Genomic DNA, 10,918 nt, shown 5'->3' on the forward strand with positions numbered 1-10,918 from the left:
ATATATATATATATATATATATATATATATATATATATATATTAAGGTATCACATTTTACCCCATAATCAAAATTTCTTGACATTAATTAAAAATATATTGTTTCCTTGGAAACTATGAAGTAGTGGTGAGATTTGAACCTCAGGTATTTGAATATCACAAATGAATTGAGTCTAGAGAGTTATATAATTTAAAAAAAGAGGATAGCCCCAGGAGAGTCATATTCTAAACCCATTACTGTGTCAAATTTTGAGATTAATTTGTTCCCTTCTGGATTCAGAGTTCTTGGTAGAAACATGAGGCCTTGCAGGGATAAATACTAAAGTCTGCTTTAGTCTGTCGTTTTTTCATATTGTTCTAGTTTATATATCAATTCAAAGTAAACTATAACTGATTTATGAATGCAGTCATCCAGGTCTGTTCTTGGTTCTAATCTATACTAACACATGTCCTTGAGGAACTGCATGTATCTCTGGGCCCCACATCCTTTATTTACATAATGAAGGGAATTATGTGGAATATATGTATGTTTCTTACCAACTGCAAAATCACCACTGATTCTAGTTTGGCTCTGATTTTTCTTTGAGTAATTATTCATTCATCACATGGCTCTCAACATCAATTTTCTCAACCATAAAATTCTGATAAAATTTTCTTTCTTGCTGACATACCAGGATCAAATAAGATATCACATATAGAAATGCCTTGTGTAAAATACAACATGACATAATAATATTACTTACTACAAAAGGTGAATGCATATTTAGAGGTGTCTATATACTTGTATGCCCATATTTAATTTTATTAAGTATCTATGTTTCGCAGCTTTCAAAACTTTCTTTGTAGTTGAGCAACTTAGCAGAAGCCAGCCTTATATGGATTTGTCACTTTTATCTCATTAGAGTTAATAACAGCCGTGGCTACTAAGTGAAGAAATTTGGCCTTTTATTTAGGACACAGGTATCTGACCAACACCCAGCCAGTCAGCTATTCGAATCCTGAGTTTAATTAATTAGAAGCTTGTTTAATGGAAGTACCTATTGAAGCTGGATGAGTAATTAGACACACTGGCTATGTAAGTCCTACAAAGCTTAGGAGTGTCATTCTAAACCTTTATGGAGAATCAAAAGAACACTGCTACCATAGAATCCTAGAGCTGAAATGGCATCTCGGTTTCTGGGCATTACTCAGACCGCTCAAGTTCTTCATTTTTCCTATGCTTAAAATCTCTTGGGTTATTTCACAGCTCAGGACACAGACAGTATTTAAAAGGTTTTTATTAAAAGTCACATCCATCACAAGTTTTAGACATAGTTTCTCTTACCATGAGAAAAGTTAAGATAAGAAGGAACTGAAAAAGTTAGATACTCATTGTAGATTGTAGTAGCAGCAGCACCAGGAGCTCTGGATTCAGCTGAAGAATTCATTCACCACTAACTTTCATTTTTTTTCCTACCTTCTGATATAGACAACGCTGTTTGTTCCTTTTGTAACATCTGATTGCTCAAAGATTTGCATACAAGTTTTGGACCCACCATTCTTGCCAGCTCTGATTTCTGAGTTCTCTTTTGTGCAAAGGAGGTCATTTATCTTATAATTTTTCTTTTGATTGGAAATGGGATTTTGAGTAAGTCAGATAAACCGATTGATTTTAACAAACTATCTAGTTTGTTATTTCCTGACAGATTACTACGTAATTGGGGACAAACTGGCTCACAGTCAAGTAATCATGTGTAATCCAAGACTCAGAGTCACAGCTCTGCTGTTCTTTATATACAGGCCCTGGGGAAAACTGGCTCCTACCAGCACAGATGCCCATGATAAATATACTAGTAAACCAATTTAGTCATTAAAATGTGCAGAGGAAATTAGTAAGAAGAATACATCATATCTACATAAGACAGATTTGTAAAAAAAAAAAAAAAAAAAAAAAAAGGTCCTCTTAAACATTTAATGAAAAAGGGAAGATTCATATTGTTACTTTCTGCCTTTCTCAGATAAGAGAATTGAAGCTCCCAAGGATAAATAACTTTCCCAAGGTCTCTACTAGGAAATGGCAGAGCTGTGATTGGACCTTCATCCACATAGCTTCAGTAATCCTGCTTTTAACTCCTGTTCTATATGTGCCACTTTTTTTAGTGAAGTAGTACACGCCACAGTCAAAATCAGTAAGACCCATATAATGAAGAACCTTGAACACCAGACTATTTTTTAACTTAATTTTGAAAAAATCTAAAAGGATTTTATATGGGAACATAAAACGACATTTTAATATTTTTATCATGTATATGTATGTAGACAACATAAGATGCACATGTTATAGCGAAGCAGGGAGCTAAACCACCAAACCTCGTGTCTTGTGTTCTGATGAAATAAAATTTAAAGTCAGACACCAAAAGTCATACAAGAGAACTTAATTATAAGTGAAAGAGAAAGTGAGGTGAAAATAAAGTAAAAGCAAAGGGAGGTTCAAGCAAAGAGCACTCTCTAGTGGGCCATCTCTGAGCACAGAAAGGCAAAGGAAATAATGCTGTCTCCAAATTTATTACTGTTTGGTGTTTACCAGAAGAACTTGGGACCACCTTCTGTACTCTTTGCCAATCATGTATTCAACTTCTCCTTCGCGTTGGGTGGTAGAGTTTTTGAGCATAATTGGTTCTTTGCAGAACTGCCATAGTGGCCATCCTATTTAGTGGGGTGGGGGGGCTTCATCTACAAATTAATCCCATGTTAATGTGGGCACTGGGGTCAGTAGCTGCTCAGATGTTACCTTAGTGTGCCTGTGCTACTAAAGGAATCTTCCCTCCCAGACAAATGGAGACACCTATAGCCATAATGCCTAGCTTCACTTCAACATCAATAGTCCTTGTCAAGAGTTAGTCCCATTAATCCTTTGCTTTTGACATATTTTCTCATTAGCTCCTTTACTTCTGTTTATTTTCTACAAATTAGCTACCATCCTTTGCTTTCTCATCTACTTTAAAGAAGACGCTAAAGTAATTGAAAGAACACTGTGACCTTGCCATGCATTTCACTGCTCATTGCTAGCTATCACCTAACACACATATAATAAAACAATTACTAAAGTGGGACAAATAACATGCATATCATCTCACATAGTTACCCATTTCTCGGTCTGTGGCAGGAGCAGGTGTAATCTACTCGTAGCAAAGTCCTAAACATAGTACACTGACTATAGACCTCATGCTATACATTAAACCTCTACACCTATGTAATGACTGCCTTGTGTACTTTGTTTTACATCTCCCCATTTCAACCCACTGGTAACCAGGAGGGGTGTTTTTAAAAGCTTAGTTGTATAATGTATTAGAGATGGAGGAGGATGAAATGATGATGTAATTGGTGAGAGCCTGTGCTAAGATTGTGTGCTCTATGTTGGGTATGCATAAGATTGGGTCAAATAATTTTGAAATTTAGTTGTCAGAAAGGGAGTCAATTCTTAATATGAACAGAGGTTACAACTATGCTCTAAAAAATGAACTAGTCCAAGAATTTACACATATATTTTCTTGGCAGTATGTCCTTCTAAAGGATTTTCTGTCAGAATATGTTTTAACATTATTTCGTTTTTGATACCAATTCAACTACAGATTAAACAGTCTTCATTTAATCAAGGAGAATGTTCATTTTTCATTATTAAGTGTCATTTATTGTCTTCCATCTTGATTTTTCAAATGTTAAGCTAAATATGTAAAGGAATAAATATTTTCTATCTCTTTGGATGAACTTCATACTCAGAGATGAGCAAAAGGACATTCTAACCATATTCTGTCATCAAACCCGTTTAAAAACATTTTGTTTAAGGGAATGTAGGAATTATATAGCTGAATAATCATTATCATTTTAGAAAGACTTCCTATTGGCTCATAAAGGATGGAAATATTCTCATAGTTTTCAAAGTGCAATTTCCAAAAAGCTCACATGTATGAATTTTATGCAAATATATAGTAGAAAAGTGTCAAAAAATTAACTTATTAAGGAAGGAACCAACAACTGTAAAGCTGGTCCAAAGGAGATATTATAGTTAGATAATGAAGACAGAATGCTGAGATAAAATTTTTACATATTATGAAATCAGGTGATATTATACATGAAAATAAAACCAAACATTTTGGGTCATCTTTCCTACTGCACAAAAACTATACATATTGCTCCCGAACAAAAACCCATTTGTAACTTATTCATTCAACAAAAGGTTGTTTGTTTCACAACTTAACATCATTCAATAAATAGTTTAAAAAATGTATTATTCTAGAGTGTTGGATAATTTCTGAGATGGATTGTTAGACAACACTCCACTGTATCATTGAAAGGACATGCAGTCTTTTATTTACCTTATTTTCAAGTTTCGTATAATTTTTCTTAACACCCTCTACCTCTAGAAAAATACTTAGTATTTAGGCTAATACTATCAGCCCTTTCTATGAATTATTTCATAGTTTTTAAATGGATATCTCTGAACATAGGCCTTTTAATGAAATGGATTATTTCTTTGGGAAAAATTGTTAAGAGAAAAAGCTTGAATAAAAATTTGAATATTTTGAGGTTATTGCTATACTAGTCAATTTTTTTTTCTAAAAAATGAAATGCCAATTTATACTTGTTATACAGAGTATAATATTCTGACCATTATAATGACAGAGATGAGCATAATCTTTTTCAAATTCAGCCAATCTGTTTGATTTAAAATAAAATCTAATTTCAATTTAATTATATAGTATGATCACTGGTGAAATGTGACTTTTTAAAGCATGGTTTTATTATTTTCTTTTGAAATTGTTGCTTGCTTACTTTTCTGTTTAGGAATTAGTGTCCATGTTTTCCATTTCTTTCTGACTTTAATATCTGAAGGACAATAACCCTTTGTATTTTTCCTCTGCTTTATTGAGGCATAATATGTACAATAAAGAGTACATAAATTTAATGTGTATAAACTCCTCTGTATTTAACTCTTAAACATCAAAGAGCTGGTCATGAAAAGAATTAATAGGATATTTTATGCAAGGGATAACAACACCCTAAATGAACCTCATTTGTGATAAGTTGAAACTCAACCTAAGATTATGCTAATAAAGATGTAATGCTGTTTCCTCTTTCTACATTAAAACTCTTTTATTGAAAAATGCAATACACATACATACGTAAATGCATTAATTAGGGTGGAGAACAGAAACCAGGGAAACATAAGGATATTTGCAAATGTAAAATTCTTTGCAAACTAGTGACTGGAACACTTATATTCATAAGTAAATAGTATAGCTTTAGGGGATTATATTTTGAACAACTTAAGAGTAGCTGGGCAAACTTCCACAATAGCTTAAGTCATTTTTTTGTAATGTGCTAGCATAATTAAATGTAGAATTGAAACAACAGTATAGCCAGGATTACGTGGTGTTTTTTTTTGCACATAAAGAGTATTATACATATGTATATATGTGTACATACACCTGTATATGACATGTAAAATGCCTGTGTTTGCTTAACATGCTCATATATATAAGCATAAAATATGTGATTGCTATGTCTATTATTGTAAAGGTTTTCTCTGGTACCATTGACTATAGGTCATCTTAAAGTATGTATGTATACTTAACTTATTCTTCTGGGAATATAAAAACATAACTGAATTACAACATTCGCTATTGTAATTTCTTTTACTCAGAACTACTACTTTTATTATGAAAAAAATATATATATATTTTCTGAGCACAGTAGACTCCTGCGTGAATCAGTGTGTAGTAAGAACTGTAAACTGTTTTGAGATCACATTTCGTTTCTGTTATTGGGGATAGTGGTGGGGAGGGCTCCCAAACAAAGTGTGAGCCATTTATGTGCTATGCATGATCTGAGAGCCTCACCAGCCTGAAGAGTGATGCAAAGGATCCCAGTCCCTGGGTTTCCACCCCTCCCTTCCTCACCGTCAGCTCCAGAAGCCCTTGATCAGAAGCGTGGCCAGGCTGGGAGAGGAGGTGGGGGGCGGGGGCGGAGAACTAGAAGAAAAGTCCTGGGAAAACTCTCCAGGGCTTGCGGTAGACAAGGCTTTCCCACGGCATCGCTGTCCAGGGCTCCCGGCCGGCTCTGCGCGGGGCCTCTGGCACCCAGGGCTGGCCGGTTCTGCGCATGGGTTCCAGCGCCTAAGAACCAGGGGAAGCCCGTGCTCCTCCACCTGCACTGCCTACTTGAGTTCCTTGAAGTTCTCTCTCACTTTTTCCATTTGAGAAACACGAATAGTTCGCTTTTCCTCAAACTCCCAGGAACCTAAAACTAAAAGCCCATTAAATGCCAAAATGAGGCAGCGGTTGATGTAATGCCCAGTCAGACAGAACCCTCCAGAGAGGGTCTGTGGCCGTGCTAAGACCAGTCAGCCCTGTGCCCTTTGGTTTATCAGCCTTTGGAAGATGAACTAGAGAGAAGTGGAGTTGAAGGAACTCCTGTGATCTTGAACTCAGGAGCTAAAAATCCCAAGTGGCCTGTAAGTCCACTGTGATCCATTCGCCAGCTCCACTGCACTTTAACTTGCTTTACTGGCACCAGGGCAGGGGATTTTTGCATCGAGTGGATAGGCAAAGACGTTTTTTGGTCCTCACCCCTGCTTGCCTCTATCAGATTACATTTCACAGACGGAAGCTGGCTGGGAGGTGGGAGCATTTACTTTTAAATCTTTTATGTGTGTTCACCTTGTGTGGTTGGGTGTGGAAAGCGGGGGGAAGGGTGTTTCCAAATCGAGTGAAATTCCCATTCCATGGGTATTACCATGCCTGTGGGGTTGGCAGTTCTTAAAGTTTAGCTAGTCTGCAAATAACTACAGAACACAATAGAATTCCCCTCCCTTCCCCTCTTCTCTCTCCTCTCTTTTCCTGCTTCCAAACGCCTTCTTGAGGCTGGAGCTTGGCAGGTCTCCAGAGGTGCAGCAGCCACAACAATCCCGCAGTTCAAAGTTAAGCAGCAGTTGCACAACTTCCAGCAACTCTCTCAGCCGACTACTAATGAGCTGAAAGCCAGGAACTTCTGAGGAGGTGAAGAGGAAGCTTCCAGACCTCCTCCCTTCACCTTAGAAACCCAGATACTCCCACCCCAGCCCCAGATCACTGAGATTCACTTATTGTTTTTCCCTTGCCGGGCACACCATGGCTCCCTTTGGAAGAAACTTGCTAAAAACTCGGCATAAAAACAGGTAAAGTCGTGTGTGTGTGTGTGTGTGTGTTTGTGTGTGTGTGTTTGGTTGCATTTACTTTCTGATTAAAAAAAAAGAAAGAAAAAGAAAAAAACAAAACTGCTTTTGTAGCACAAAGCCCTTGAGTCTTAGATCTAGTATAATACCTATCTTGTAAGGATATTTTTCCAGTATGGATGATTGCAGTGATCAGCATAAAACTAATGAGTGAGTGTTTTTGACTCCCTTTTTTCCGTTTTGGTATTTTGATTCCCCAAATAACTTCAATATTTTCTCTGGGCTGCCCTGAACATTTGAGGGTAATAGAATGACAAGTTTCATTTGGCTTGAACTGTAGAATATTGTAGAAAGGGTTAAAGTTTTAAGATAGAACTAGAATTCATAGCCACTTATTAGAATGAGAAACACTGCTGCTGATGTAAATCCTGAAACAAAGCTTTAGTTCCCCCTGGGAGAGGGACATTCTTGAAGCCTGGAAAGTTCCCAAGTGAAAATACTCTATAGAGAAACTTTTCTTTTTGTGAACTGATTCTCTTGAAAATCTTCAAAAAGTTTAGGTGGTATTAGGCACTAAAAAAGGCTTCCAGCACTTGTTTTCCTTAGTCCTTAGTATTACTATTTTACTTTGATTTAATTTGATATTTCAAGCCTGCAGTGCCCATGATATAAATACGTACATAAAACAAGTGTTAGCATGGACACACACACACACACACACACACTTTTCTTGGGTCAGTATGTACATTTAGGTCCTATTAAACAGTTTAATTATGAATCAAATACTACATTTTTATGCCAAAAAAAGTGAGGAGAAATTTAGAGATGGGCTTTATTTTTTAATATATTTGTTTTGGCACAGGGGCTTTGCTGATATGCTTCTCTCAACCATGCCTGACTGTACTTGTCATAATTTGCTTAGTGTAAATTTAAAAGGATACAATTACATGGTAGGAAATGATATAATTATTTTAAAGTGAGTATCTGCATGACAATATAGTGATGCACTTTAAAATAAATCTTCATATTTTATTTTGTACACAATTTATTTAAAAATTCTGTTTCTCTTTCCAAATATATTAATCACTTGATTATTTAAATTTCCTTAAAAACTCAAATAGCCGTAGTAAATACTGTAAAACTTTCTTAACCAGTTTTATTTGATATAACACAATTGTATAAATGTTATTTATGAAATAAGAATGCTTTGTTATATATTTTATAATAAAGTAGTTTGGGTATTTTTTAAAAATTAATAGTGGTTATGAAAACATAGTTTGTTTTTTAATGGTGACAGTGTATTAAAAAATATTCCAGAAGAGCCACAACCAAAATATTATTTTAGGTGATTTTTCTGTAGTGTTGTTATTGTACAATTATTTTCGCATCTGTTTAAATGCCATCAAGATACGTAAATAGTTACTTTGAAAAAGTGTATTGTTTTATAAAACAAATTCTGTTTCTGGAAAATTGTGTGTACAGAATTTTGTTTGAGTTTTTTTTTTTGTAAAGCAATTTAAGAATTGTCATTGGTATGCCAGATAACAATGTGATAAATTCATGCTCCCCAGTGACTTTCCCTTAGAAAAAGTACATGCTCCACTTTCATCACATTAGTGTAGCCACCCACCAGCTATTCATTCTACCCATAAAACTAGCTATCATTAAAGGAGGTGAGTACTCATTTTTTTAACTGACATTTTCTATGTAAAATTATGAAAAGGTAGACAGAATATGTTTCTCTGAGAAAACAGAAGGTGATGTTTTATAACAAATGCAAGTGTTTTGGCAAAAGTGGTTAGTAATATTGTGGATATTCTTCAACTGCTCTGATAAGTGCTAGCACCCTTTGTAGATTTGTACTTTTTTAACTAGTGAGAAAAAATACAAACCACAGCAATGGCCAAGAACATAAATATATGAGTATTTCAACTTAAGTAACAAACGATTCTTATGGTATATTGAAATGGAAGTAGTATATTTAGTGTTGTTATATATGAAGTCTTTTTTTTTCGTCTTCTCAAAGTTGAACTATAGACCAAAATTAGTTACATGGTTCAGTTTATCCATTTCGATTACCAATTCCATGATAATTGAATAAGCCTACTTCAATATAGAGAACCAAACATTTTTTTTTCTAAATGATGAGTTATATACTCTTTTATCAAAAGTGTAACTGATGATAAAATAGTTATTTGATAAGTGCTAATGCATTCCATTATATATAATTTGATGTAAAACACCAAGAAGATTTTGAGTAATGTATTTGTACTCTTGTGATATGTAACTTGACGAAAAGAACACTTTATATTTTATATTTTGTATTTATCAGCAGGAAAAATACACATTGATAAAAGGAACATTAGGAATTTGAGATTATAGCATTTTGTTTACTGAATATTTTTTGCTTGTCTTTTTATTTTGTTCACTCTTAGAGTAATATTTAATTCCTCAAGATTCAACATGAACTATAACTATCTCCTTATGAGGTAGTTCTGTAATTTTTCACATAATAAATGGATATTTGAGAGTTTTAGAGACAAACAAGATGGAAATAAAACTTTGAAGGAAGTGGTATGAAAACTCTTAGAAAACACAAACTAAAAAGCTTGCAGACATATGGGTCCATATCTGTCTAGACAAACCTATGTTTTCCTGCCTAAGACAGTGACTGCATGTGGAGAACCTGTAATACAGTTGTTTATTTAATTTTGTAAATGAAAATTATAATTTGTATTCAAACTAGAACATAGTAATTATTTTATTGCTTATTCATCATGTGATACAAGCTGGCATTATATAAAACTGACTGTTTTTGAAGGATTGATTGACTCTTGCTATAATCTAAAATATAAAAAGATAGTCTAATAATTAAATGAATTTGGACATGCAGCAGTGAATCTTACCTTACCAGATAATTTATTATAAATTTAATAAGCATTTAATTTAAAACTAGAGAAAATAATCTTCAGGTGACTAATTTTGGATCCCCAAATATGTTGAAAATAATATACGGTCCCAAAATAATTCTATTTGGGCATATAAACTTTTTAGGCTTTTTTATTTCAAACTTTCATATACATAAAAGACATGGAGCCAACCTAAAAGTTTTTATGTTGATAATCAGAGCTAATTTCTTAATATTTTATAATTGTAGTAATGTTTAATTGAAAGCATACAGTTTTAAGAGGGTCTCTTGGTGTTAGGAGATAGATTGTTTACTACGGTTCTGGAATAATAAAATATTCTGGCACTGAAATCTGAACAGTTTGGTATATACCAGTATATTTCAGTCTTTTGTTCAACAAGAAGAATAAAAATGGTGGAAACCTAGATATCATTTTCAACAAAGTATTCAAGTTTCTGAAATTGTATTGTATGTCACCAAACAGCCATTGTTTTCTGCCTGAAAGTCAAAGAAGTAAATAATGAAGCACAGATTAATTTGATAGTTGACTTTCATGTGAACATTCAGTAATTGAATTGATTATTAACCTATTTAGCTATTTAAACAGATTCCATTTGCAAATGTGATTGTCTTTATGTTAGATTATATTTTCAAGTTAGCAATTCCCTCACTACTTAACTTCAAGGTTGGATCCATAATTTCAATTGCAATCACAAACTTTTCCTAAAGTTAAGAAAACTAATGTAACCATAAAACTTTTTGGAGCACTTGGTGATGAGACATGATTCCTTTGTCTTCACTAATATGGCTGGGTGCGGG

General features: G+C 34.1%; 1 protein-coding gene across 1 annotated transcript in view; it reads right to left on the reverse strand.

The window, feature by feature from the left end:
- Positions 1–6,066, reverse strand: part of Nts (neurotensin) — a 30,527-nt gene extending 24,461 nt beyond the window's left edge. The window contains exon 1 of the mRNA XM_048804372.1: positions 5,939–6,066. The gene's annotated coding sequence lies outside the window, so the exon portion shown is untranslated. The remainder of the gene's footprint in view (positions 1–5,938) is intronic.
- Positions 6,067–10,918: the final 4,852 nt, after the last annotated feature.

This window comes from Marmota marmota, unplaced genomic scaffold (assembly GCF_001458135.2).
Source record: "Marmota marmota marmota unplaced genomic scaffold, marMar, whole genome shotgun sequence".
Classification (NCBI taxonomy): domain Eukaryota; kingdom Metazoa; phylum Chordata; class Mammalia; order Rodentia; family Sciuridae; genus Marmota; species Marmota marmota.